A 24,955-nucleotide genomic window follows, 5' to 3' on the forward strand; every position below is an offset into this window, starting at 1 on the left:
GGTTTGAACTCATTTTTCAGAGCTTGACATAACGCATGTATCTTAAAGGTGCTTCCATCAAAGAGTTTGCTCTTCCGTTTTACCGACGGTCACTTAAAAGCAACGCTCGCTTGCCGGGACCATGGGCGAGGAGGACTGTATGGGGAATGTGATGCCGGCCTTAGCCTGTCAGGGGCATCGCTTCTCGGCCTTTTGGCTAAGATCAAGTGTAGTATCTGTTCTTATCAGTTTAATATCTGATACGTCCCCTACCCGGGGACCATATATTAAATTGATTTTTGGACTTGGGAGATGGAACAGGGGCTTGCTCCGTCCACTCCACGCATCGACCCGGTATTGCAGTACCTCCGGGAACGGTGCACCCTCCTCTCTTCAGTGTTTAAAATAATCCTTTCTTTTCACTGCATTTAAGAGAAATATGTGTGTGAGTCTGGCCTGGCTTTGTCACTGCGTTGACATGCTGCCGGGACGCAAGCTTTTTGAAATGAACTGGAATTTTAGTCAGGTTTGGGGTTATTTGTGTGCCAGTTCCCCCATTTGCCACTCTGTGTATGCTATTGCTGTAGTAGCACACAGACACGCAATAACATATCAACAGTCATTGTTGCAAAGTGTTTCTGGCCTAGCTGCTGCTTCGACTGTTCTTTTGTTGGCGGTAAGAAAAACACACACACACACACTGGCGGTAGCTATCGGTTGGCTTTGATGTGGAAGTGTGGCACGACCTGTTAGAATGATGAGCCTTATTTCTCCACTTGCATGTAGAAAGACAAGCCCTATCGGGCCTCAACACAAAACTTTCTTCTGTGTTGAGGACAAGTAGAAGGGACACCCAGTGCAGAAACTCTGATTTCGGTGGTTCGCATGTTGTTGGGACCGTCAGTCAGGGCGATGGTCCTGTGAAGGACTCCTTTTGCCCTGAGCTGTACAACTCATACTTACCTGGCAGGGGAGATACCATGATCAAGAAGGTGGTTCACCCATGGCGAGGCCTGGCCATTGCACTCCGGTGGGGCTGACCTATGCGAATTCCCCAAATGTGGGAATCTCGACTGCATAATTTGTGGTAGTGGGGGACTGCGTTCGCGCTCTCCCCTGATGGATTGTCGAAAGTAATAAGGGGGAAACAGATAGGGACATGCTGCCTTCCAACCTGGCTGTAGCAACAGACAGACAGCAAGAATTTCCAAGGTGGCTTAAAAGCTATGCGCAGCCAGTGTCTTTGCTAGTGCTAGATCACAATATCACTCGTCAATCAAATTTGTTTCAGATTCAGCAGCCCTTGCTCTGATCAATGTGAAATCCCAGTCACGGCACATCTGCCTTACAGAACGGCTGTGGGCCAATAAAAGGCCCCAATCTTCTCCTGTCTTTTGGTTCACTTAAGTCTGCTGCAGATAAATCTGGTGGTTGAGGGTTTGAACTCATTTTTCAGAGCTTGACATAACGCATGTATCTTAAAGGTGCTTCCATCAAAGAGTTTGCTCTTCCGTTTTACCGACGGTCACTTAAAAGCAACGCTCGCTTGCCGGGACCATGGGCGAGGAGGACTGTATGGGGAATGTGATGCCGGCCTTAGCCTGTCAGGGGCATCGCTTCTCGGCCTTTTGGCTAAGATCAAGTGTAGTATCTGTTCTTATCAGTTTAATATCTGATACGTCCCCTACCCGGGGACCATATATTAAATTGATTTTTGGACTTGGGAGATGGAACAGGGGCTTGCTCCGTCCACTCCACGCATCGACCCGGTATTGCAGTACCTCCGGGAACGGTGCACCCTCCTCTCTTCAGTGTTTAAAATAATCCTTTCTTTTCACTGCATTTAAGAGAAATATGTGTGTGAGTCTGGCCTGGCTTTGTCACTGCGTTGACATGCTGCCGGGACGCAAGCTTTTTGAAATGAACTGGAATTTTAGTCAGGTTTGGGGTTATTTGTGTGCCAGTTCCCCCATTTGCCACTCTGTGTATGCTATTGCTGTAGTAGCACACAGACACGCAATAACATATCAACAGTCATTGTTGCAAAGTGTTTCTGGCCTAGCTGCTGCTTCGACTGTTCTTTTGTTGGCGGTAAGAAAAACACACACACACACACTGGCGGTAGCTATCGGTTGGCTTTGATGTGGAAGTGTGGCACGACCTGTTAGAATGATGAGCCTTATTTCTCCACTTGCATGTAGAAAGACAAGCCCTATCGGGCCTCAACACAAAACTTTCTTCTGTGTTGAGGACAAGTAGAAGGGACACCCAGTGCAGAAACTCTGATTTCGGTGGTTCGCATGTTGTTGGGACCGTCAGTCAGGGCGATGGTCCTGTGAAGGACTCCTTTTGCCCTGAGCTGTACAACTCATACTTACCTGGCAGGGGAGATACCATGATCAAGAAGGTGGTTCACCCATGGCGAGGCCTGGCCATTGCACTCCGGTGGGGCTGACCTATGCGAATTCCCCAAATGTGGGAATCTCGACTGCATAATTTGTGGTAGTGGGGGACTGCGTTCGCGCTCTCCCCTGATGGATTGTCGAAAGTAATAAGGGGGAAACAGATAGGGACATGCTGCCTTCCAACCTGGCTGTAGCAACAGACAGACAGCAAGAATTTCCAAGGTGGCTTAAAAGCTATGCGCAGCCAGTGTCTTTGCTAGTGCTAGATCACAATATCACTCGTCAATCAAATTTGTTTCAGATTCAGCAGCCCTTGCTCTGATCAATGTGAAATCCCAGTCACGGCACATCTGCCTTACAGAACGGCTGTGGGCCAATAAAAGGCCCCAATCTTCTCCTGTCTTTTGGTTCACTTAAGTCTGCTGCAGATAAATCTGGTGGTTGAGGGTTTGAACTCATTTTTCAGAGCTTGACATAACGCATGTATCTTAAAGGTGCTTCCATCAAAGAGTTTGCTCTTCCGTTTTACCGACGGTCACTTAAAAGCAACGCTCGCTTGCCGGGACCATGGGCGAGGAGGACTGTATGGGGAATGTGATGCCGGCCTTAGCCTGTCAGGGGCATCGCTTCTCGGCCTTTTGGCTAAGATCAAGTGTAGTATCTGTTCTTATCAGTTTAATATCTGATACGTCCCCTACCCGGGGACCATATATTAAATTGATTTTTGGACTTGGGAGATGGAACAGGGGCTTGCTCCGTCCACTCCACGCATCGACCCGGTATTGCAGTACCTCCGGGAACGGTGCACCCTCCTCTCTTCAGTGTTTAAAATAAACCTTTCTTTTCGCTGCATTTAAGAGAAATATGTGTGTGAGTCTGGCCTGGCGTTGTCACTGCGTTGACATGCTGCTGGGACGCAAGCTTTTTGAAATGAACTGGAATTTTAGTCAGGTTTGGGGTTATTTGTGTGCCAGTTCCCCCATTTGCCACTCTGTGTATGCTATTGCTGTAGTAGCACACAGACACGCAATAACATATCAACAGTCATTGTTGCAAAGTGTTTCTGGCCTAGCTGCTGCTTCGACTGTTCTTTTGTTGGCGGTAAGAAAAACACACACACACACTGGCGGTAGCTATCGGTTGGCTTTGATGTGGAAGTGTGGCACGACCTGTTAGAATGATGAGCCTTATTTCTCCACTTGCATGTAGAAAGACAAGCCCTATCGGGCCTCAACACAAAACTTTCTTCTGTGTTGAGGACAAGTAGAAGGGACACCCAGTGCAGAAACTCTGATTTCGGTGGTTCGCATGTTGTTGGGACCGTCAGTCAGGGCGATGGTCCTGTGAAGGACTCCTTTTGCCCTGAGCTGTACAACTCATACTTACCTGGCAGGGGAGATACCATGATCAAGAAGGTGGTTCACCCATGGCGAGGCCTGGCCATTGCACTCCGGTGGGGCTGACCTATGCGAATTCCCCAAATGTGGGAATCTCGACTGCATAATTTGTGGTAGTGGGGGACTGCGTTCGCGCTCTCCCCTGATGGATTGTCGAAAGTAATAAGGGGGAAACAGATAGGGACATGCTGCCTTCCAACCTGGCTGTAGCAACAGACAGACAGCAATAATTTCCAAGGTGGCTTAAAAGCTATGCGCAGCCAGTGTCTTTGCTAGTGCTAGATCACAATATCACTCGTCAATCAAATTTGTTTCAGATTCAGCAGCCCTTGCTCTGATCAATGTGAAATCCCAGTCACGGCACATCTGCCTTACAGAACGGCTGTGGGCCAATAAAAGGCCCCAATCTTCTCCTGTCTTTTGGTTCACTTAAGTCTGCTGCAGATAAATCTGGTGGTTGAGGGTTTGAACTCATTTTTCAGAGCTTGACATAACGCATGTATCTTAAAGGTGCTTCCATCAAAGAGTTTGCTCTTCCGTTTTACCGACGGTCACTTAAAAGCAACGCTCGCTTGCCGGGACCATGGGCGAGGAGGACTGTATGGGGAATGTGATGCCGGCCTTAGCCTGTCAGGGGCATCGCTTCTCGGCCTTTTGGCTAAGATCAAGTGTAGTATCTGTTCTTATCAGTTTAATATCTGATACGTCCCCTACCCGGGGACCATATATTAAATTGATTTTTGGACTTGGGAGATGGAACAGGGGCTTGCTCCGTCCACTCCACGCATCGACCCGGTATTGCAGTACCTCCGGGAACGGTGCACCCTCCTCTCTTCAGTGTTTAAAATAATCCTTTCTTTTCACTGCATTTAAGAGAAATATGTGTGTGAGTCTGGCCTGGCTTTGTCACTGCGTTGACATGCTGCCGGGACGCAAGCTTTTTGAAATGAACTGGAATTTTAGTCAGGTTTGGGGTTATTTGTGTGCCAGTTCCCCCATTTGCCACTCTGTGTATGCTATTGCTGTAGTAGCACACAGACACGCAATAACATATCAACAGTCATTGTTGCAAAGTGTTTCTGGCCTAGCTGCTGCTTCGACTGTTCTTTTGTTGGCGGTAAGAAAAACACACACACACACACTGGCGGTAGCTATCGGTTGGCTTTGATGTGGAAGTGTGGCACGACCTGTTAGAATGATGAGCCTTATTTCTCCACTTGCATGTAGAAAGACAAGCCCTATCGGGCCTCAACACAAAACTTTCTTCTGTGTTGAGGACAAGTAGAAGGGACACCCAGTGCAGAAACTCTGATTTCGGTGGTTCGCATGTTGTTGGGACCGTCAGTCAGGGCGATGGTCCTGTGAAGGACTCCTTTTGCCCTGAGCTGTACAACTCATACTTACCTGGCAGGGGAGATACCATGATCAAGAAGGTGGTTCACCCATGGCGAGGCCTGGCCATTGCACTCCGGTGGGGCTGACCTATGCGAATTCCCCAAATGTGGGAATCTCGACTGCATAATTTGTGGTAGTGGGGGACTGCGTTCGCGCTCTCCCCTGATGGATTGTCGAAAGTAATAAGGGGGAAACAGATAGGGACATGCTGCCTTCCAACCTGGCTGTAGCAACAGACAGACAGCAAGAATTTCCAAGGTGGCTTAAAAGCTATGCGCAGCCAGTGTCTTTGCTAGTGCTAGATCACAATATCACTCGTCAATCAAATTTGTTTCAGATTCAGCAGCCCTTGCTCTGATCAATGTGAAATCCCAGTCACGGCACATCTGCCTTACAGAACGGCTGTGGGCCAATAAAAGGCCCCAATCTTCTCCTGTCTTTTGGTTCACTTAAGTCTGCTGCAGATAAATCTGGTGGTTGAGGGTTTGAACTCATTTTTCAGAGCTTGACATAACGCATGTATCTTAAAGGTGCTTCCATCAAAGAGTTTGCTCTTCCGTTTTACCGACGGTCACTTAAAAGCAACGCTCGCTTGCCGGGACCATGGGCGAGGAGGACTGTATGGGGAATGTGATGCCGGCCTTAGCCTGTCAGGGGCATCGCTTCTCGGCCTTTTGGCTAAGATCAAGTGTAGTATCTGTTCTTATCAGTTTAATATCTGATACGTCCCCTACCCGGGGACCATATATTAAATTGATTTTTGGACTTGGGAGATGGAACAGGGGCTTGCTCCGTCCACTCCACGCATCGACCCGGTATTGCAGTACCTCCGGGAACGGTGCACCCTCCTCTCTTCAGTGTTTAAAATAATCCTTTCTTTTCGCTGCATTTAAGAGAAATATGTGTGTGAGTCTGGCCTGGCGTTGTCACTGCGTTGACATGCTGCCGGGACGCAAGCTTTTTGAAATGAACTGGAATTTTAGTCAGGTTTGGGGTTATTTGTGTGCCAGTTCCCCCATTTGCCACTCTGTGTATGCTATTGCTGTAGTAGCACACAGACACGCAATAACATATCAACAGTCATTGTTGCAAAGTGTTTCTGGCCTAGCTGCTGCTTCGACTGTTCTTTTGTTGGCGGTAAGAAAAACACACACACACACACACACACTGGCGGTAGCTATCGGTTGGCTTTGATGTGGAAGTGTGGCACGACCTGTTAGAATGATGAGCCTTATTTCTCCACTTGCATGTAGAAAGACAAGCCCTATCGGGCCTCAACACAAAACTTTCTTCTGTGTTGAGGACAAGTAGAAGGGACACCCAGTGCAGAAACTCTGATTTCGGTGGTTCGCATGTTGTTGGGACCGTCAGTCAGGGCGATGGTCCTGTGAAGGACTCCTTTTGCCCTGAGCTGTACAACTCATACTTACCTGGCAGGGGAGATACCATGATCAAGAAGGTGGTTCACCCATGGCGAGGCCTGGCCATTGCACTCCGGTGGGGCTGACCTATGCGAATTCCCCAAATGTGGGAATCTCGACTGCATAATTTGTGGTAGTGGGGGACTGCGTTCGCGCTCTCCCCTGATGGATTGTCGAAAGTAATAAGGGGGAAACAGATAGGGACATGCTGCCTTCCAACCTGGCTGTAGCAACAGACAGACAGCAATAATTTCCAAGGTGGCTTAAAAGCTATGCGCAGCCAGTGTCTTTGCTAGTGCTAGATCACAATATCACTCGTCAATCAAATTTGTTTCAGATTCAGCAGCCCTTGCTCTGATCAATGTGAAATCCCAGTCACGGCACATCTGCCTTACAGAACGGCTGTGGGCCAATAAAAGGCCCCAATCTTCTCCTGTCTTTTGGTTCACTTAAGTCTGCTGCAGATAAATCTGGTGGTTGAGGGTTTGAACTCATTTTTCAGAGCTTGACATAACGCATGTATCTTAAAGGTGCTTCCATCAAAGAGTTTGCTCTTCCGTTTTACCGACGGTCACTTAAAAGCAACGCTCGCTTGCCGGGACCATGGGCGAGGAGGACTGTATGGGGAATGTGATGCCGGCCTTAGCCTGTCAGGGGCATCGCTTCTCGGCCTTTTGGCTAAGATCAAGTGTAGTATCTGTTCTTATCAGTTTAATATCTGATACGTCCCCTATCCGGGGACCATATATTAAATTGATTTTTGGACTTGGGAGATGGAACAGGGGCTTGCTCCGTCCACTCCACGCATCGACCCGGTATTGCAGTACCTCCGGGAACGGTGCACCCTCCTCTCTTCAGTGTTTAAAATAATCCTTTCTTTTCGCTGCATTTAAGAGAAATATGTGTGTGAGTCTGGCCTGGCTTTGTCACTGCGTTGACATGCTGCCGGGACACAAGCTTTTTGAAATGAACTGGAATTTTAGTCAGGTTTGGGGTTATTTGTGTGCCAGTTCCCCCATTTGCCACTCTGTGTATGCTATTGCTGTAGTAGCACACAGACACGCAATAACATATCAACAGTCATTGTTGCAAAGTGTTTCTGGCCTAGCTGCTGCTTCGACTGTTCTTTTGTTGGCGGTAAGAAAAACACACACACACACACACACTGGCGGTAGCTATCGGTTGGCTTTGATGTGGAAGTGTGGCACGACCTGTTAGAATGATGAGCCTTATTTCTCCACTTGCATGTAGAAAGACAAGCCCTATCGGGCCTCAACACAAAACTTTCTTCTGTGTTGAGGACAAGTAGAAGGGACACCCAGTGCAGAAACTCTGATTTCGGTGGTTCGCATGTTGTTGGGACCGTCAGTCAGGGCGATGGTCCTGTGAAGGACTCCTTTTGCCCTGAGCTGTACAACTCATACTTACCTGGCAGGGGAGATACCATGATCAAGAAGGTGGTTCACCCATGGCGAGGCCTGGCCATTGCACTCCGGTGGGGCTGACCTATGCGAATTCCCCAAATGTGGGAATCTCGACTGCATAATTTGTGGTAGTGGGGGACTGCGTTCGCGCTCTCCCCTGATGGATTGTCGAAAGTAATAAGGGGGAAACAGATAGGGACATGCTGCCTTCCAACCTGGCTGTAGCAACAGACAGACAGCAATAATTTCCAAGGTGGCTTAAAAGCTATGCGCAGCCAGTGTCTTTGCTAGTGCTAGATCACAATATCACTCGTCAATCAAATTTGTTTCAGATTCAGCAGCCCTTGCTCTGATCAATGTGAAATCCCAGTCACGGCACATCTGCCTTACAGAACGGCTGTGGGCCAATAAAAGGCCCCAATCTTCTCCTGTCTTTTGGTTCACTTAAGTCTGCTGCAGATAAATCTGGTGGTTGAGGGTTTGAACTCATTTTTCAGAGCTTGACATAACGCATGTATCTTAAAGGTGCTTCCATCAAAGAGTTTGCTCTTCCGTTTTACCGACGGTCACTTAAAAGCAACGCTCGCTTGCCGGGACCATGGGCGAGGAGGACTGTATGGGGAATGTGATGCCGGCCTTAGCCTGTCAGGGGCATCGCTTCTCGGCCTTTTGGCTAAGATCAAGTGTAGTATCTGTTCTTATCAGTTTAATATCTGATACGTCCCCTATCCGGGGACCATATATTAAATTGATTTTTGGACTTGGGAGATGGAACAGGGGCTTGCTCCGTCCACTCCACGCATCGACCCGGTATTGCAGTACCTCCGGGAACGGTGCACCCTCCTCTCTTCAGTGTTTAAAATAATCCTTTCTTTTCGCTGCATTTAAGAGAAATATGTGTGTGAGTCTGGCCTGGCTTTGTCACTGCGTTGACATGCTGCCGGGACGCAAGCTTTTTGAAATGAACTGGAATTTTAGTCAGGTTTGGGGTTATTTGTGTGCCAGTTCCCCCATTTGCCACTCTGTGTATGCTATTGCTGTAGTAGCACACAGACACGCAATAACATATCAACAGTCATTGTTGCAAAGTGTTTCTGGCCTAGCTGCTGCTTCGACTGTTCTTTTGTTGGCGGTAAGAAAAACACACACACACACACACACTGGCGGTAGCTATCGGTTGGCTTTGATGTGGAAGTGTGGCACGACCTGTTAGAATGATGAGCCTTATTTCTCCACTTGCATGTAGAAAGACAAGCCCTATCGGGCCTCAACACAAAACTTTCTTCTGTGTTGAGGACAAGTAGAAGGGACACCCAGTGCAGAAACTCTGATTTCGGTGGTTCGCATGTTGTTGGGACCGTCAGTCAGGGCGATGGTCCTGTGAAGGACTCCTTTTGCCCTGAGCTGTACAACTCATACTTACCTGGCAGGGGAGATACCATGATCAAGAAGGTGGTTCACCCATGGCGAGGCCTGGCCATTGCACTCCGGTGGGGCTGACCTATGCGAATTCCCCAAATGTGGGAATCTCGACTGCATAATTTGTGGTAGTGGGGGACTGCGTTCGCGCTCTCCCCTGATGGATTGTCGAAAGTAATAAGGGGGAAACAGATAGGGACATGCTGCCTTCCAACCTGGCTGTAGCAACAGACAGACAGCAAGAATTTCCAAGGTGGCTTAAAAGCTATGCGCAGCCAGTGTCTTTGCTAGTGCTAGATCACAATATCACTCGTCAATCAAATTTGTTTCAGATTCAGCAGCCCTTGCTCTGATCAATGTGAAATCCCAGTCACGGCACATCTGCCTTACAGAACGGCTGTGGGCCAATAAAAGGCCCCAATCTTCTCCTGTCTTTTGGTTCACTTAAGTCTGCTGCAGATAAATCTGGTGGTTGAGGGTTTGAACTCATTTTTCAGAGCTTGACATAACGCATGTATCTTAAAGGTGCTTCCATCAAAGAGTTTGCTCTTCCGTTTTACCGACGGTCACTTAAAAGCAACGCTCGCTTGCCGGGACCATGGGCGAGGAGGACTGTATGGGGAATGTGATGCCGGCCTTAGCCTGTCAGGGGCATCGCTTCTCGGCCTTTTGGCTAAGATCAAGTGTAGTATCTGTTCTTATCAGTTTAATATCTGATACGTCCCCTACCCGGGGACCATATATTAAATTGATTTTTGGACTTGGGAGATGGAACAGGGGCTTGCTCCGTCCACTCCACGCATCGACCCGGTATTGCAGTACCTCCGGGAACGGTGCACCCTCCTCTCTTCAGTGTTTAAAATAATCCTTTCTTTTCACTGCATTTAAGAGAAATATGTGTGTGAGTCTGGCCTGGCTTTGTCACTGCGTTGACATGCTGCCGGGACGCAAGCTTTTTGAAATGAACTGGAATTTTAGTCAGGTTTGGGGTTATTTGTGTGCCAGTTCCCCCATTTGCCACTCTGTGTATGCTATTGCTGTAGTAGCACACAGACACGCAATAACATATCAACAGTCATTGTTGCAAAGTGTTTCTGGCCTAGCTGCTGCTTCGACTGTTCTTTTGTTGGCGGTAAGAAAAACACACACACACACACTGGCGGTAGCTATCGGTTGGCTTTGATGTGGAAGTGTGGCACGACCTGTTAGAATGATGAGCCTTATTTCTCCACTTGCATGTAGAAAGACAAGCCCTATCGGGCCTCAACACAAAACTTTCTTCTGTGTTGAGGACAAGTAGAAGGGACACCCAGTGCAGAAACTCTGATTTCGGTGGTTCGCATGTTGTTGGGACCGTCAGTCAGGGCGATGGTCCTGTGAAGGACTCCTTTTGCCCTGAGCTGTACAACTCATACTTACCTGGCAGGGGAGATACCATGATCAAGAAGGTGGTTCACCCATGGCGAGGCCTGGCCATTGCACTCCGGTGGGGCTGACCTATGCGAATTCCCCAAATGTGGGAATCTCGACTGCATAATTTGTGGTAGTGGGGGACTGCGTTCGCGCTCTCCCCTGATGGATTGTCGAAAGTAATAAGGGGGAAACAGATAGGGACATGCTGCCTTCCAACCTGGCTGTAGCAACAGACAGACAGCAATAATTTCCAAGGTGGCTTAAAAGCTATGCGCAGCCAGTGTCTTTGCTAGTGCTAGATCACAATATCACTCGTCAATCAAATTTGTTTCAGATTCAGCAGCCCTTGCTCTGATCAATGTGAAATCCCAGTCACGGCACATCTGCCTTACAGAACGGCTGTGGGCCAATAAAAGGCCCCAATCTTCTCCTGTCTTTTGGTTCACTTAAGTCTGCTGCAGATAAATCTGGTGGTTGAGGGTTTGAACTCATTTTTCAGAGCTTGACATAACGCATGTATCTTAAAGGTGCTTCCATCAAAGAGTTTGCTCTTCCGTTTTACCGACGGTCACTTAAAAGCAACGCTCGCTTGCCGGGACCATGGGCGAGGAGGACTGTATGGGGAATGTGATGCCGGCCTTAGCCTGTCAGGGGCATCGCTTCTCGGCCTTTTGGCTAAGATCAAGTGTAGTATCTGTTCTTATCAGTTTAATATCTGATACGTCCCCTACCCGGGGACCATATATTAAATTGATTTTTGGACTTGGGAGATGGAACAGGGGCTTGCTCCGTCCACTCCACGCATCGACCCGGTATTGCAGTACCTCCGGGAACGGTGCACCCTCCTCTCTTCAGTGTTTAAAATAAAGCTTTCTTTTCGCTGCATTTAAGAGAAATATGTGTGTGAGTCTGGCCTGGCGTTGTCACTGCGTTGACATGCTGCCGGGACGCAAGCTTTTTGAAATGAACTGGAATTTTAGTCAGGTTTGGGGTTATTTGTGTGCCAGTTCCCCCATTTGCCACTCTGTGTATGCTATTGCTGTAGTAGCACACAGACACGCAATAACATATCAACAGTCATTGTTGCAAAGTGTTTCTGGCCTAGCTGCTGCTTCGACTGTTCTTTTGTTGGCGGTAAGAAAAACACACACACACACACACACTGGCGGTAGCTATCGGTTGGCTTTGATGTGGAAGTGTGGCACGACCTGTTAGAATGATGAGCCTTATTTCTCCACTTGCATGTAGAAAGACAAGCCCTATCGGGCCTCAACACAAAACTTTCTTCTGTGTTGAGGACAAGTAGAAGGGACACCCAGTGCAGAAACTCTGATTTCGGTGGTTCGCATGTTGTTGGGACCGTCAGTCAGGGCGATGGTCCTGTGAAGGACTCCTTTTGCCCTGAGCTGTACAACTCATACTTACCTGGCAGGGGAGATACCATGATCAAGAAGGTGGTTCACCCATGGCGAGGCCTGGCCATTGCACTCCGGTGGGGCTGACCTATGCGAATTCCCCAAATGTGGGAATCTCGACTGCATAATTTGTGGTAGTGGGGGACTGCGTTCGCGCTCTCCCCTGATGGATTGTCGAAAGTAATAAGGGGGAAACAGATAGGGACATGCTGCCTTCCAACCTGGCTGTAGCAACAGACAGACAGCAAGAATTTCCAAGGTGGCTTAAAAGCTATGCGCAGCCAGTGTCTTTGCTAGTGCTAGATCACAATATCACTCGTCAATCAAATTTGTTTCAGATTCAGCAGCCCTTGCTCTGATCAATGTGAAATCCCAGTCACGGCACATCTGCCTTACAGAACGGCTGTGGGCCAATAAAAGGCCCCAATCTTCTCCTGTCTTTTGGTTCACTTAAGTCTGCTGCAGATAAATCTGGTGGTTGAGGGTTTGAACTCATTTTTCAGAGCTTGACATAACGCATGTATCTTAAAGGTGCTTCCATCAAAGAGTTTGCTCTTCCGTTTTACCGACGGTCACTTAAAAGCAACGCTCGCTTGCCGGGACCATGGGCGAGGAGGACTGTATGGGGAATGTGATGCCGGCCTTAGCCTGTCAGGGGCATCGCTTCTCGGCCTTTTGGCTAAGATCAAGTGTAGTATCTGTTCTTATCAGTTTAATATCTGATACGTCCCCTACCCGGGGACCATATATTAAATTGATTTTTGGACTTGGGAGATGGAACAGGGGCTTGCTCCGTCCACTCCACGCATCGACCCGGTATTGCAGTACCTCCGGGAACGGTGCACCCTCCTCTCTTCAGTGTTTAAAATAAACCTTTCTTTTCGCTGCATTTAAGAGAAATATGTGTGTGAGTCTGGCCTGGCGTTGTCACTGCGTTGACATGCTGCCGGGACGCAAGCTTTTTGAAATGAACTGGAATTTTAGTCAGGTTTGGGGTTATTTGTGTGCCAGTTCCCCCATTTGCCACTCTGTGTATGCTATTGCTGTAGTAGCACACAGACACGCAATAACATATCAACAGTCATTGTTGCAAAGTGTTTCTGGCCTAGCTGCTGCTTCGACTGTTCTTTTGTTGGCGGTAAGAAAAACACACACACACACACACACTGGCGGTAGCTATCGGTTGGCTTTGATGTGGAAGTGTGGCACGACCTGTTAGAATGATGAGCCTTATTTCTCCACTTGCATGTAGAAAGACAAGCCCTATCGGGCCTCAACACAAAACTTTCTTCTGTGTTGAGGACAAGTAGAAGGGACACCCAGTGCAGAAACTCTGATTTCGGTGGTTCGCATGTTGTTGGGACCGTCAGTCAGGGCGATGGTCCTGTGAAGGACTCCTTTTGCCCTGAGCTGTACAACTCATACTTACCTGGCAGGGGAGATACCATGATCAAGAAGGTGGTTCACCCATGGCGAGGCCTGGCCATTGCACTCCGGTGGGGCTGACCTATGCGAATTCCCCAAATGTGGGAATCTCGACTGCATAATTTGTGGTAGTGGGGGACTGCGTTCGCGCTCTCCCCTGATGGATTGTCGAAAGTAATAAGGGGGAAACAGATAGGGACATGCTGCCTTCCAACCTGGCTGTAGCAACAGACAGACAGCAAGAATTTCCAAGGTGGCTTAAAAGCTATGCGCAGCCAGTGTCTTTGCTAGTGCTAGATCACAATATCACTCGTCAATCAAATTTGTTTCAGATTCAGCAGCCCTTGCTCTGATCAATGTGAAATCCCAGTCACGGCACATCTGCCTTACAGAACGGCTGTGGGCCAATAAAAGGCCCCAATCTTCTCCTGTCTTTTGGTTCACTTAAGTCTGCTGCAGATAAATCTGGTGGTTGAGGGTTTGAACTCATTTTTCAGAGCTTGACATAACGCATGTATCTTAAAGGTGCTTCCATCAAAGAGTTTGCTCTTCCGTTTTACCGACGGTCACTTAAAAGCAACGCTCGCTTGCCGGGACCATGGGCGAGGAGGACTGTATGGGGAATGTGATGCCGGCCTTAGCCTGTCAGGGGCATCGCTTCTCGGCCTTTTGGCTAAGATCAAGTGTAGTATCTGTTCTTATCAGTTTAATATCTGATACGTCCCCTACCCGGGGACCATATATTAAATTGATTTTTGGACTTGGGAGATGGAACAGGGGCTTGCTCCGTCCACTCCACGCATCGACCCGGTATTGCAGTACCTCCGGGAACGGTGCACCCTCCTCTCTTCAGTGTTTAAAATAAACCTTTCTTTTCGCTGCATTTAAGAGAAATATGTGTGTGAGTCTGGCCTGGCGTTGTCACTGCGTTGACATGCTGCCGGGACGCAAGCTTTTTGAAATGAACTGGAATTTTAGTCAGGTTTGGGGTTATTTGTGTGCCAGTTCCCCCATTTGCCACTCTGTGTATGCTATTGCTGTAGTAGCACACAGACACGCAATAACATATCAACAGTCATTGTTGCAAAGTGTTTCTGGCCTAGCTGCTGCTTCGACTGTTCTTTTGTTGGCGGTAAGAAAAACACACACACACACACACACTGGCGGTAGCTATCGGTTGGCTTTGATGTGGAAGTGTGGCACGACCTGTTAGAATGATGAGCCTTATTTCTCCACTTGCATGTAGAAAGACAAGCCCTATCGGGCCTCAACACAAAACTTTCTTCTGTGTTGAGGACAAGTAGAAGGGACACCCAGTGCAGAAACTCTGATTTCGGTGGTTCGCATGTTGTTGGGACCGTCAGTCAGGGCGATGGTCCTGTGAAGGACTCCTTTTGCCCTGAGCTGTACAACTCATACTTACCTGGCAGGGGAGATACCATGATCAAGAAGGTGGTTCACCCATGGCGAGGCCTGGCCATTGCACTCCGGTGGGGCTGACCTATGCGAATTCCCCAAATGTGGGAATCTCGACTGCATAATTTGTGGTAGTGGGGGACTGCGTTCGCGCTCTCCCCTGATGGATTGTCGAAAGTAATAAGGGGGAAACAGATAGGGACATGCTGCCTTCCAACCTGGCTGTAGCAACAGACAGACAGCAAGAATTTCCAAGGTGGCTTAAAAGCTATGCGCAGCCAGTGTCTTTGCTAGTGCTAGATCACAATATCACTCGTCAATCAAATTTGTTTCAGATTCAGCAGCCCTTGCTCTGATCAATGTGAAATCCCAGTCACGGCACATCTGCCTTACAGAACGGCTGTGGGCCAATAAAAGGCCCCAATCTTCTCCTGTCTTTTGGTTCACTTAAGTCTGCTGCAGATAAATCTGGTGGTTGAGGGTTTGAACTCATTTTTCAGAGCTTGACATAACGCATGTATCTTAAAGGTGCTTCCATCAAAGAGTTTGCTCTTCCGTTTTACCGACGGTCACTTAAAAGCAACGCTCGCTTGCCGGGACCATGGGCGAGGAGGACTGTATGGGGAATGTGATGCCGGCCTTAGCCTGTCAGGGGCATCGCTTCTCGGCCTTTTGGCTAAGATCAAGTGTAGTATCTGTTCTTATCAGTTTAATATCTGATACGTCCCCTACCCGGGGACCATATATTAAATTGATTTTTGGACTTGGGAGATGGAACAGGGGCTTGCTCCGTCCACTCCACGCATCGACCCGGTATTGCAGTACCTCCGGGAACGGTGCACCCTCCTCTCTTCAGTGTTTAAAATAATCCTTTCTTTTCGCTGCATTTAAGAGAAATATGTGTGTGAGTCTGGCCTGGCTTTGTCACTGCGTTGACATGCTGCCGGGACGCAAGCTTTTTGAAATGAACTGGAATTTTAGTCAGGTTTGGGGTTATTTGTGTGCCAGTTTCCCCATTTGCCACTCTGTGTATGCTATTGCTGTAGTAGCACACAGACACGCAATAACATATCAACAGTCATTGTTGCAAAGTGTTTCTGGCCTAGCTGCTGCTTCGACTGTTCTTTTGTTGGCGGTAAGAAAAACACACACACACACACACACACTGGCGGTAGCTATCGGTTGGCTTTGATGTGGAAGTGTGGCACGACCTGTTAGAATGATGAGCCTTATTTCTCCACTTGCATGTAGAAAGACAAGCCCTATCGGGCCTCAACACAAAACTTTCTTCTGTGTTGAGGACAAGTAGAAGGGACACCCAGTGCAGAAACTCTGATTTCGGTGGTTCGCATGTTGTTGGGACCGTCAGTCAGGGCGATGGTCCTGTGAAGGACTCCTTTTGCCCTGAGCTGTACAACTCATACTTACCTGGCAGGGGAGATACCATGATCAAGAAGGTGGTTCACCCATGGCGAGGCCTGGCCATTGCACTCCGGTGGGGCTGACCTATGCGAATTCCCCAAATGTGGGAATCTCGACTGCATAATTTGTGGTAGTGGGGGACTGCGTTCGCGCTCTCCCCTGATGGATTGTCGAAAGTAATAAGGGGGAAACAGATAGGGACATGCTGCCTTCCAACCTGGCTGTAGCAACAGACAGACAGCAAGAATTTCCAAGGTGGCTTAAAAGCTATGCGCAGCCAGTGTCTTTGCTAGTGCTAGATCACAATATCACTCGTCAATCAAATTTGTTTCAGATTCAGCAGCCCTTGCTCTGATCAATGTGAAATCCCAGTCACGGCACATCTGCCTTACAGAACGGCTGTGGGCCAATAAAAGGCCCCAATCTTCTCCTGTCTTTTGGTTCACTTAAGTCTGCTGCAGATAAATCTGGTGGTTGAGGGTTTGAACTCATTTTTCAGAGCTTGACATAACGCATGTATCTTAAAGGTGCTTCCATCAAAGAGTTTGCTCTTCCGTTTTACCGACGGTCACTTAAAAGCAACGCTCGCTTGCCGGGACCATGGGCGAGGAGGACTGTATGGGGAATGTGATGCCGGCCTTAGCCTGTCAGGGGCATCGCTTCTCGGCCTTTTGGCTAAGATCAAGTGTAGTATCTGTTCTTATCAGTTTAATATCTGATACGTCCCCTATCCGGGGACCATATATTAAATTGATTTTTGGACTTGGGAGATGGAACAGGGGCTTGCTCCGTCCACTCCACGCATCGACCCGGTATTGCAGTACCTCCGGGAACGGTGCACCCTCCTCTCTTCAGTGTTTAAAATAATCCTTTCTTTTCGCTGCATTTAAGAGAAATATGTGTGTGAGTCTGGCCTGGCTTTGTCACTGCGTTGACATGCTGCCGGGACGCAAGCTTTTTGAAATGAACTGGAATTTTAGTCAGGTTTGGGGTTATTTGTGTGCCAGTTCCCCCATTTGCCACTCTGTGTATGCTATTGCTGTAGTAGCACACAGACACGCAATAACATATCAACAGTCATTGTTGCAAAGTGTTTCTGGCCTAGCTGCTGCTTCGACTGTTCTTTTGTTGGCGGTAAGAAAAACACACACACACACACACACACTGGCGGTAGCTATCGGTTGGCTTTGATGTGGAAGTGTGGCACGACCTGTTAGAATGATGAGCCTTATTTCTCCACTTGCATGTAGAAAGACAAGCCCTATCGGGCCTCAACACAAAACTTTCTTCTGTGTTGAGGACAAGTAGAAGGGACACCCAGTGCAGAAACTCTGATTTCGGTGGTTCGCATGTTGTTGGGACCGTCAGTCAGGGCGATGGTCCTGTGAAGGACTCCTTTTGCCCTGAGCTGTACAACTCATACTTACCTGGCAGGGGAGATACCATGATCAAGAAGGTGGTTCACCCATGGCGAGGCCTGGCCATTGCACTCCGGTGGGGCTGACCTATGCGAATTCCCCAAATGTGGGAATCTCGACTGCATAATTTGTGGTAGTGGGGGACTGCGTTCGCGCTCTCCCCTGATGGATTGTCGAAAGTAATAAGGGGGAAACAGATAGGCACATGCTGCCTTCCAACCTGGCTGTAGCAACAGACAGACAGCAAGAATTTCCAAGGTGGCTTAAAAGCTATGCGCAGCCAGTGTCTTTGCTAGTGCTAGATCACAATATCACTCGTCAATCAAATTTGTTTCAGATTCAGCAGCCCTTGCTCTGATCAATGTGAAATCCCAGTCACGGCACATCTGCCTTACAGAACGGCTGTGGGCCAATAAAAGGCCCCAATCTTCTCCTGTCTTTTGGTTCACTTAAGTCTGCTGCAGATAAATCTGGTGGTTGAGGGTTTGAACTCATTTTTCAGAGCTTGACATAACGCATGTATCTTAAAGGTGCTTCCATCAAAGAGTTTGCTCTTCCGTTTTACCGACGGTCACTTAAAAGCAACGCTCGCTTGCCGGGACCATGGGCGAGGAGGACTGTATGGGGAATGTGATGCCGGCCTTAGCCTGTCAGGGGCATCGCTTCTCGGCCTTTTGGCTAAGATCAAGTGTAGTATCTGTTCTTATCAGTTTAATATCTGATACGTCCCCTACCCGGGGACCATATATTAAATTGATTTTTGGACTTGGGAGATGGAACAGGGGCTTGCTCCGTCCACTCCACGCATCGACCCGGTATTGCAGTACCTCCGGGAACGGTGCACCCTCCTCTCTTCAGTGTTTAAAATAATCCTTTCTTTTCGCTGCATTTAAGAGAAATATGTGTGTGAGTCTGGCCTGGCTTTGTCACTGCGTTGACATGCTGCCGGGACGCAAGCTTTTTGAAATGAACTGGAATTTTAGTCAGGTTTGGGGTTATTTGTGTGCCAGTTCCCCCATTTGCCACTCTGTGTATGCTATTGCTGTAGTAGCACACAGACACGCAATAACATATCAACAGTCATTGTTGCAAAGTGTTTCTGGCCTAGCTGCTGCTTCGACTGTTCTTTTGTTGGCGGTAAGAAAAACACACACACACACACACACACACTGGCGGTAGCTATCGGTTGGCTTTGATGTGGAAGTGTGGCACGACCTGTTAGAATGATGAGCCTTATTTCTCCACTTGCATGTAGAAAGACAAGCCCTATCGGGCCTCAACACAAAACTTTCTTCTGTGTTGAGGACAAGTAGAAGGGACACCCAGTGCAGAAACTCTGATTTCGGTGGTTCGCATGTTGTTGGGACCGTCAGTCAGGGCGATGGTCCTGTGAAGGACTCCTTTTGCCCTGAGCTGTACAACTCATACTTACCTGGCAGGGGAGATACCATGATCAAGAAGGTGGTTCACCCATGGCGAGGCCTGGCCATTGCACTCCGGTGGGGCTGACCTATGCGAATTCCCCAAATGTGGGAATCTCGACTGCATAATTTGTGGTAGTGGGGGACTGCGTTCGCGCTCTCCCCTGATGGATTGTCGAAAGTAATAAGGGGGAAACAGATAGGGACATGCTGCCTTCCAACCTGGCTGTAGCAACAGACAGACAGCAAGAATTTCCAAGGTGGCTTAAAAGCTATGCGCAGCCAGTGTCTTTGCTAGTGCTAGATCACAATATCACTCGTCAATCAAATTTGTTTCAGATTCAGCAGCCCTTGCTCTGATCAATGTGAAATCCCAGTCACGGCACATCTGCCTTACAGAACGGCTGTGGGCCAATAAAAGGCCCCAATCTTCTCCTGTCTTTTGGTTCACTTAAGTCTGCTGCAGATAAATCTGGTGGTTGAGGGTTTGAACTCATTTTTCAGAGCTTGACATAACGCATGTATCTTAAAGGTGCTTCCATCAAAGAGTTTGCTCTTCCGTTTTACCGACGGTCACTTAAAAGCAACGCTCGCTTGCCGGGACCATGGGCGAGGAGGACTGTATGGGGAATGTGATGCCGGCCTTAGCCTGTCAGGGGCATCGCTTCTCGGCCTTTTGGCTAAGATCAAGTGTAGTATCTGTTCTTATCAGTTTAATATCTGATACGTCCCCTACCCGGGGACCATATATTAAATTGATTTTTGGACTTGGGAGATGGAACAGGGGCTTGCTCCGTCCACTCCACGCATCGACCCGGTATTGCAGTACCTCCGGGAACGGTGCACCCTCCTCTCTTCAGTGTTTAAAATAATCCTTTCTTTTCGCTGCATTTAAGAGAAATATGTGTGTGAGTCTGGCCTGGCTTTGTCACTGCGTTGACATGCTGCCGGGACGCAAGCTTTTTGAAATGAACTGGAATTTTAGTCAGGTTTGGGGTTATTTGTGTGCCAGTTCCCCCATTTGCCACTCTGTGTATGCTATTGCTGTAGTAGCACACAGACACGCAATAACATATCAACAGTCATTGTTGCAAAGTGTTTCTGGCCTAGCTGCTGCTTCGACTGTTCTTTTGTTGGCGGTAAGAAAAACACACACACACACACACACACTGGCGGTAGCTATCGGTTGGCTTTGATGTGGAAGTGTGGCACGACCTGTTAGAATGATGAGCCTTATTTCTCCACTTGCATGTAGAAAGACAAGCCCTATCGGGCCTCAACACAAAACTTTCTTCTGTGTTGAGGACAAGTAGAAGGGACACCCAGTGCAGAAACTCTGATTTCGGTGGTTCGCATGTTGTTGGGACCGTCAGTCAGGGCGATGGTCCTGTGAAGGACTCCTTTTGCCCTGAGCTGTACAACTCATACTTACCTGGCAGGGGAGATACCATGATCAAGAAGGTGGTTCACCCATGGCGAGGCCTGGCCATTGCACTCCGGTGGGGCTGACCTATGCGAATTCCCCAAATGTGGGAATCTCGACTGCATAATTTGTGGTAGTGGGGGACTGCGTTCGCGCTCTCCCCTGATGGATTGTCGAAAGTAATAAGGGGGAAACAGATAGGCACATGCTGCCTTCCAACCTGGCTGTAGCAACAGACAGACAGCAATAATTTCCAAGGTGGCTTAAAAGCTATGCGCAGCCAGTGTCTTTGCTAGTGCTAGATCACAATATCACTCGTCAATCAAATTTGTTTCAGATTCAGCAGCCCTTGCTCTGATCAATGTGAAATCCCAGTCACGGCACATCTGCCTTACAGAACGGCTGTGGGCCAATAAAAGGCCCCAATCTTCTCCTGTCTTTTGGTTCACTTAAGTCTGCTGCAGATAAATCTGGTGGTTGAGGGTTTGAACTCATTTTTCAGAGCTTGACATAACGCATGTATCTTAAAGGTGCTTCCATCAAAGAGTTTGCTCTTCCGTTTTACCGACGGTCACTTAAAAGCAACGCTCGCTTGCCGGGACCATGGGCGAGGAGGACTGTATGGGGAATGTGATGCCGGCCTTAGCCTGTCAGGGGCATCGCTTCTCGGCCTTTTGGCTAAGATCAAGTGTAGTATCTGTTCTTATCAGTTTAATATCTGATACGTCCCCTACCCGGGGACCATATATTAAATTGATTTTTGGACTTGGGAGATGGAACAGGGGCTTGCTCCGTCCACTCCACGCATCGACCCGGTATTGCAGTACCTCCGGGAACGGTGCACCCTCCTCTCTTCAGTGTTTAAAATAATCCTTTCTTTTCACTGCATTTAAGAGAAATATGTGTGTGAGTCTGGCCTGGCTTTGTCACTGCGTTGACATGCTGCCGGGACGCAAGCTTTTTGAAATGAACTGGAATTTTAGTCAGGTTTGGGGTTATTTGTGTGCCAGTTCCCCCATTTGCCACTCTGTGTATGCTATTGCTGTAGTAGCACACAGACACGCAATAACATATCAACAGTCATTGTTGCAAAGTGTTTCTGGCCTAGCTGCTGCTTCGACTGTTCTTTTGTTGGCGGTAAGAAAAACACACACACACACACACTGGCGGTAGCTATCGGTTGGCTTTGATGTGGAAGTGTGGCACGACCTGTTAGAATGATGAGCCTTATTTCTCCACTTGCATGTAGAAAGACAAGCCCTATCGGGCCTCAACACAAAACTTTCTTCTGTGTTGAGGACAAGTAGAAGGGACACCCAGTGCAGAAACTCTGATTTCGGTGGTTCGCATGTTGTTGGGACCGTCAGTCAGGGCGATGGTCCTGTGAAGGACTCCTTTTGCCCTGAGCTGTACAACTCATACTTACCTGGCAGGGGAGATACCATGATCAAGAAGGTGGTTCACCCATGGCGAGGCCTGGCCATTGCACTCCGGTGGGGCTGACCTATGCGAATTCCCCAAATGTGGGAATCTCGACTGCATAATTTGTGGTAGTGGGGGACTGCGTTCGCGCTCTCCCCTGATGGATTGTCGAAAGTAATAAGGGGGAAACAGATAGGCACATGCTGCCTTCCAACCTGGCTGTAGCAACAGACAGACAGCAAGAATTTCCAAGGTGGCTTAAAAGCTATGCGCAGCCAGTGTCTTTGCTAGTGCTAGATCACAATATCACTCGTCAATCAAATTTGTTTCAGATTCAGCAGCCCTTGCTCTGATCAATGTGAAATCCCAGTCACGGCACATCTGCCTTACAGAACGGCTGTGGGCCAATAAAAGGCCCCAATCTTCTCCTGTCTTTTGGTTCACTTAAGTCTGCTGCAGATAAATCTGGTGGTTGAGGGTTTGAACTCATTTTTCAGAGCTTGACATAACGCATGTATCTTAAAGGTGCTTCCATCAAAGAGTTTGCTCTTCCGTTTTACCGACGGTCACTTAAAAGCAACGCTCGCTTGCCGGGACCATGGGCGAGGAGGACTGTATGGGGAATGTGATGCCGGCCTTAGCCTGTCAGGGGCATCGCTTCTCGGCCTTTTGGCTAAGACAGTGATCACCTCTTTTTGCTGCCAGTCACCTTGCCTGTAGTGGCATTGTTCGCTGACAGTCCTTGGAGGAAATTATTTTTCCTGAGTGTTACGAAAAGCAACTCTTGTAGTTGCATTGCTTTCACAAAGGAATATATACAGCTCACAGATCCGTTCACCAGGGTACCAAGCACTTTCTAGTGAAGTTCAGGTAATTACTGGTGTTATTTATTTATTTATTAGGTTTTAGTCTAATTTATTTGTTTGATCGTCTTTTTAGTACTGTGTTAGAGTAGGAGTTTTTAAAGTGTGGTGTCTCCAACATGTCGGCGGCCCATGCTGGCATGCGGAGGCACCACAGTGTACGCTTCACCTTTGTGGAGAAAGATGGAAGGCTACAGGGGTTGTCTAGGCTAGACTTCTCAAGGAAGCTAGTCCAACAATCACTGAATTTTAAACCAGATGACATAAATTGCATTGTGACCTTACCACAGAACAAAGGATTTGATGTTAGCTTCCGCTCAGCGATTCTGTTGAAGGAATTTTGGACAAGATATGAAAACACCAGAGCCCAGTTTTCTGCTTTTAATGTAGAGAAACTGACTGACAATGCTTCCAAGACAGTCATTGTCAGGATGTTCAATGAAACAGTAAATGCAGATGACATATGTATGTGGCTGGGAAGATTTTGCACGGTTAAAGGCCAAGCTATGAAGGTGAGAGATGAGGATGGCATTTGGAACTGTGCTTGGAGGGTCCCCATTCAACAATGGCAGGATCCCCAAGGCTTCCAGGGCCTGAAACATCTGCCATCCATGATAGTTCTGGGAAATAACCGGGGCTACATTCACTACCAGGGACAGCCAAAACTTTGTCGCAAGTGTGGCGAGCATGGACATCTTGCGGAAGCATGTCAGCAAATCATCTGTGGAAAGTGCAGAGAAATTGGTCATACTTTTGAAGAATGTACCAATGGCAGAAAGTGCAACCTGTGTGGAGAAACAACTCATCTCTTCAGAGACTGTCCAAGGTCTTTTGCCAACAAAGTGAAAGCTGCAAAACAAGCAGAAAAAGAAAAAGAAAATGGCGGATTGTTTGAAATGTTTGAAGAGCACATTTTGGAGCCTGGGCCAGACAATTCAAATCTCCCTCCAAATCCTGTGACTGGAGGACAGGAGTCAGGTGAGGAGGGGGAGGGGGAGGGGCCTGTCACTGCTCCTCAAGTGGAGCATGTGGAAGAAGAGGCTGCAGTACAGGCAGAAGGTGGAGCTACACCTCATTCTGAGGGTGAAAGTAAGATTGGGAGTGAGTTTGAGAATGGGAGTGAGTGTGAGAGTGATCGTGAGAATGAGAATGAGAATGAGAATGAGAATGAGAATGAGAATGAGAATGAGAATGAGAGTGATAGCGAAGAAGCCTCCCTCCCCCCGGCCCAACAGGCTAAGAGGCCTTTATCAGAATTGTCCCCGGAGGCTCCAGTAGTCTCCGGAAAGAGGGGAAGAGCTGGGGACTCCTCAGACAGTTTATCTGTGGAGGAGCCCAGAGTCTTCCCCTCCGATTCTCCAAATGAGCTCTCTTTCCTAAATATAGCCCTACAATCAACCCCTAAGGACTCGAAATTCAACAAAAGATTGCAAGAAAGGCCACCACCTAGAGTCCGACCGGGGAAAATGGCTCAAACCCCTCACCCCTCCCCCATAAGGGTGAAGGAAGAGCAAATTTCACAAGAAGTATGACGACTGCTTCTAAATACTAGTCTTTTAAAATGTCTTACCTGTTGTTTTTAACCATACTTATGACCCTCACCTTCTCTACCATCAATGTGAGAAGTGTGAAGTCTAAAGTTAGAGCGCAATCTGTTTTATCCTACCTAAACTCTTTTAAGTCAGATGTGTTTTTAATACAAGAATGTGGTCTACCGTTTTTAAAAAACTACAGGGATTGGGAGGAGTTGTGGCCACATGGATCCGTGTGGAGTGGATCAAACCACAACAAAAATGATGGCGTGGCAATTTTAATTAAAAACCCTCTGATCTTGGTGAAGGGCAGCACTGTGGTGAGAGACGGTAGGGCACTTTTAG

The 24,955-nt window shown here is 48.1% G+C and overlaps 32 non-coding genes across 32 annotated transcripts; all 32 read left to right on the forward strand.

The window, feature by feature from the left end:
* Positions 1-176: 176 nt before the first annotated feature.
* LOC114917219 (U2 spliceosomal RNA) lies at positions 177-367 on the forward strand. Its single transcript, XR_003805941.2, has one exon. It is a non-coding gene; the product is annotated as a U2 spliceosomal RNA (small nuclear RNA).
* A 567-nt stretch (positions 368-934) lies between these two features.
* LOC114917206 (U1 spliceosomal RNA) lies at positions 935-1,098 on the forward strand. The gene has a single exon (XR_003805928.1). It is a non-coding gene; the product is annotated as a U1 spliceosomal RNA (small nuclear RNA).
* A 493-nt stretch (positions 1,099-1,591) lies between these two features.
* Positions 1,592-1,782, forward strand: LOC114917235 (U2 spliceosomal RNA). Its single transcript, XR_003805957.2, has one exon. It is a non-coding gene; the product is annotated as a U2 spliceosomal RNA (small nuclear RNA).
* Positions 1,783-2,349: 567 nt separating this feature from the next.
* LOC136177967 (U1 spliceosomal RNA) lies at positions 2,350-2,513 on the forward strand. The gene has a single exon (XR_010665459.1). It is a non-coding gene; the product is annotated as a U1 spliceosomal RNA (small nuclear RNA).
* A 493-nt stretch (positions 2,514-3,006) lies between these two features.
* Positions 3,007-3,197, forward strand: LOC114917220 (U2 spliceosomal RNA). The gene has a single exon (XR_003805942.1). It is a non-coding gene; the product is annotated as a U2 spliceosomal RNA (small nuclear RNA).
* A 565-nt stretch (positions 3,198-3,762) lies between these two features.
* Positions 3,763-3,926, forward strand: LOC136177968 (U1 spliceosomal RNA). The gene has a single exon (XR_010665460.1). It is a non-coding gene; the product is annotated as a U1 spliceosomal RNA (small nuclear RNA).
* A 493-nt stretch (positions 3,927-4,419) lies between these two features.
* On the forward strand, positions 4,420-4,610 carry LOC114917221 (U2 spliceosomal RNA). Its single transcript, XR_003805943.1, has one exon. It is a non-coding gene; the product is annotated as a U2 spliceosomal RNA (small nuclear RNA).
* Positions 4,611-5,177: 567 nt separating this feature from the next.
* LOC136177969 (U1 spliceosomal RNA) lies at positions 5,178-5,341 on the forward strand. The gene has a single exon (XR_010665461.1). It is a non-coding gene; the product is annotated as a U1 spliceosomal RNA (small nuclear RNA).
* Positions 5,342-5,834: 493 nt separating this feature from the next.
* LOC114917222 (U2 spliceosomal RNA) lies at positions 5,835-6,025 on the forward strand. The gene has a single exon (XR_003805944.1). It is a non-coding gene; the product is annotated as a U2 spliceosomal RNA (small nuclear RNA).
* A 573-nt stretch (positions 6,026-6,598) lies between these two features.
* Positions 6,599-6,762, forward strand: LOC136177970 (U1 spliceosomal RNA). Its single transcript, XR_010665462.1, has one exon. It is a non-coding gene; the product is annotated as a U1 spliceosomal RNA (small nuclear RNA).
* A 493-nt stretch (positions 6,763-7,255) lies between these two features.
* Positions 7,256-7,446, forward strand: LOC114917223 (U2 spliceosomal RNA). The gene has a single exon (XR_003805945.2). It is a non-coding gene; the product is annotated as a U2 spliceosomal RNA (small nuclear RNA).
* Positions 7,447-8,017: 571 nt separating this feature from the next.
* LOC114917207 (U1 spliceosomal RNA) lies at positions 8,018-8,181 on the forward strand. The gene has a single exon (XR_003805929.1). It is a non-coding gene; the product is annotated as a U1 spliceosomal RNA (small nuclear RNA).
* Positions 8,182-8,674: 493 nt separating this feature from the next.
* Positions 8,675-8,865, forward strand: LOC114917224 (U2 spliceosomal RNA). Its single transcript, XR_003805946.2, has one exon. It is a non-coding gene; the product is annotated as a U2 spliceosomal RNA (small nuclear RNA).
* Positions 8,866-9,436: 571 nt separating this feature from the next.
* On the forward strand, positions 9,437-9,600 carry LOC114917208 (U1 spliceosomal RNA). Its single transcript, XR_003805930.1, has one exon. It is a non-coding gene; the product is annotated as a U1 spliceosomal RNA (small nuclear RNA).
* A 493-nt stretch (positions 9,601-10,093) lies between these two features.
* On the forward strand, positions 10,094-10,284 carry LOC114917225 (U2 spliceosomal RNA). Its single transcript, XR_003805947.1, has one exon. It is a non-coding gene; the product is annotated as a U2 spliceosomal RNA (small nuclear RNA).
* A 567-nt stretch (positions 10,285-10,851) lies between these two features.
* On the forward strand, positions 10,852-11,015 carry LOC114917209 (U1 spliceosomal RNA). Its single transcript, XR_003805931.1, has one exon. It is a non-coding gene; the product is annotated as a U1 spliceosomal RNA (small nuclear RNA).
* A 493-nt stretch (positions 11,016-11,508) lies between these two features.
* LOC114917226 (U2 spliceosomal RNA) lies at positions 11,509-11,699 on the forward strand. Its single transcript, XR_003805948.1, has one exon. It is a non-coding gene; the product is annotated as a U2 spliceosomal RNA (small nuclear RNA).
* A 571-nt stretch (positions 11,700-12,270) lies between these two features.
* LOC114917210 (U1 spliceosomal RNA) lies at positions 12,271-12,434 on the forward strand. The gene has a single exon (XR_003805932.1). It is a non-coding gene; the product is annotated as a U1 spliceosomal RNA (small nuclear RNA).
* Positions 12,435-12,927: 493 nt separating this feature from the next.
* LOC136177856 (U2 spliceosomal RNA) lies at positions 12,928-13,118 on the forward strand. The gene has a single exon (XR_010665350.1). It is a non-coding gene; the product is annotated as a U2 spliceosomal RNA (small nuclear RNA).
* A 571-nt stretch (positions 13,119-13,689) lies between these two features.
* Positions 13,690-13,853, forward strand: LOC114917211 (U1 spliceosomal RNA). Its single transcript, XR_003805933.1, has one exon. It is a non-coding gene; the product is annotated as a U1 spliceosomal RNA (small nuclear RNA).
* Positions 13,854-14,346: 493 nt separating this feature from the next.
* LOC114917229 (U2 spliceosomal RNA) lies at positions 14,347-14,537 on the forward strand. Its single transcript, XR_003805951.1, has one exon. It is a non-coding gene; the product is annotated as a U2 spliceosomal RNA (small nuclear RNA).
* Positions 14,538-15,108: 571 nt separating this feature from the next.
* On the forward strand, positions 15,109-15,272 carry LOC114917212 (U1 spliceosomal RNA). The gene has a single exon (XR_003805934.1). It is a non-coding gene; the product is annotated as a U1 spliceosomal RNA (small nuclear RNA).
* Positions 15,273-15,765: 493 nt separating this feature from the next.
* LOC114917230 (U2 spliceosomal RNA) lies at positions 15,766-15,956 on the forward strand. The gene has a single exon (XR_003805952.1). It is a non-coding gene; the product is annotated as a U2 spliceosomal RNA (small nuclear RNA).
* A 573-nt stretch (positions 15,957-16,529) lies between these two features.
* LOC114917213 (U1 spliceosomal RNA) lies at positions 16,530-16,693 on the forward strand. The gene has a single exon (XR_003805935.1). It is a non-coding gene; the product is annotated as a U1 spliceosomal RNA (small nuclear RNA).
* Positions 16,694-17,186: 493 nt separating this feature from the next.
* Positions 17,187-17,377, forward strand: LOC114917231 (U2 spliceosomal RNA). The gene has a single exon (XR_003805953.2). It is a non-coding gene; the product is annotated as a U2 spliceosomal RNA (small nuclear RNA).
* Positions 17,378-17,950: 573 nt separating this feature from the next.
* LOC114917218 (U1 spliceosomal RNA) lies at positions 17,951-18,114 on the forward strand. The gene has a single exon (XR_003805940.2). It is a non-coding gene; the product is annotated as a U1 spliceosomal RNA (small nuclear RNA).
* A 493-nt stretch (positions 18,115-18,607) lies between these two features.
* LOC114917232 (U2 spliceosomal RNA) lies at positions 18,608-18,798 on the forward strand. The gene has a single exon (XR_003805954.1). It is a non-coding gene; the product is annotated as a U2 spliceosomal RNA (small nuclear RNA).
* Positions 18,799-19,373: 575 nt separating this feature from the next.
* Positions 19,374-19,537, forward strand: LOC114917214 (U1 spliceosomal RNA). Its single transcript, XR_003805936.1, has one exon. It is a non-coding gene; the product is annotated as a U1 spliceosomal RNA (small nuclear RNA).
* A 493-nt stretch (positions 19,538-20,030) lies between these two features.
* On the forward strand, positions 20,031-20,221 carry LOC114917233 (U2 spliceosomal RNA). Its single transcript, XR_003805955.1, has one exon. It is a non-coding gene; the product is annotated as a U2 spliceosomal RNA (small nuclear RNA).
* Positions 20,222-20,794: 573 nt separating this feature from the next.
* Positions 20,795-20,958, forward strand: LOC114917215 (U1 spliceosomal RNA). The gene has a single exon (XR_003805937.1). It is a non-coding gene; the product is annotated as a U1 spliceosomal RNA (small nuclear RNA).
* Positions 20,959-21,451: 493 nt separating this feature from the next.
* On the forward strand, positions 21,452-21,642 carry LOC114917234 (U2 spliceosomal RNA). Its single transcript, XR_003805956.1, has one exon. It is a non-coding gene; the product is annotated as a U2 spliceosomal RNA (small nuclear RNA).
* A 569-nt stretch (positions 21,643-22,211) lies between these two features.
* Positions 22,212-22,375, forward strand: LOC114917216 (U1 spliceosomal RNA). Its single transcript, XR_003805938.1, has one exon. It is a non-coding gene; the product is annotated as a U1 spliceosomal RNA (small nuclear RNA).
* The last annotated feature ends 2,580 nt before the right edge of the window (positions 22,376-24,955 follow it).

Source organism: Labrus bergylta, chromosome 23 (assembly GCF_963930695.1).
Source record: "Labrus bergylta chromosome 23, fLabBer1.1, whole genome shotgun sequence".
Classification (NCBI taxonomy): Eukaryota; Metazoa; Chordata; class Actinopteri; order Labriformes; family Labridae; genus Labrus; species Labrus bergylta.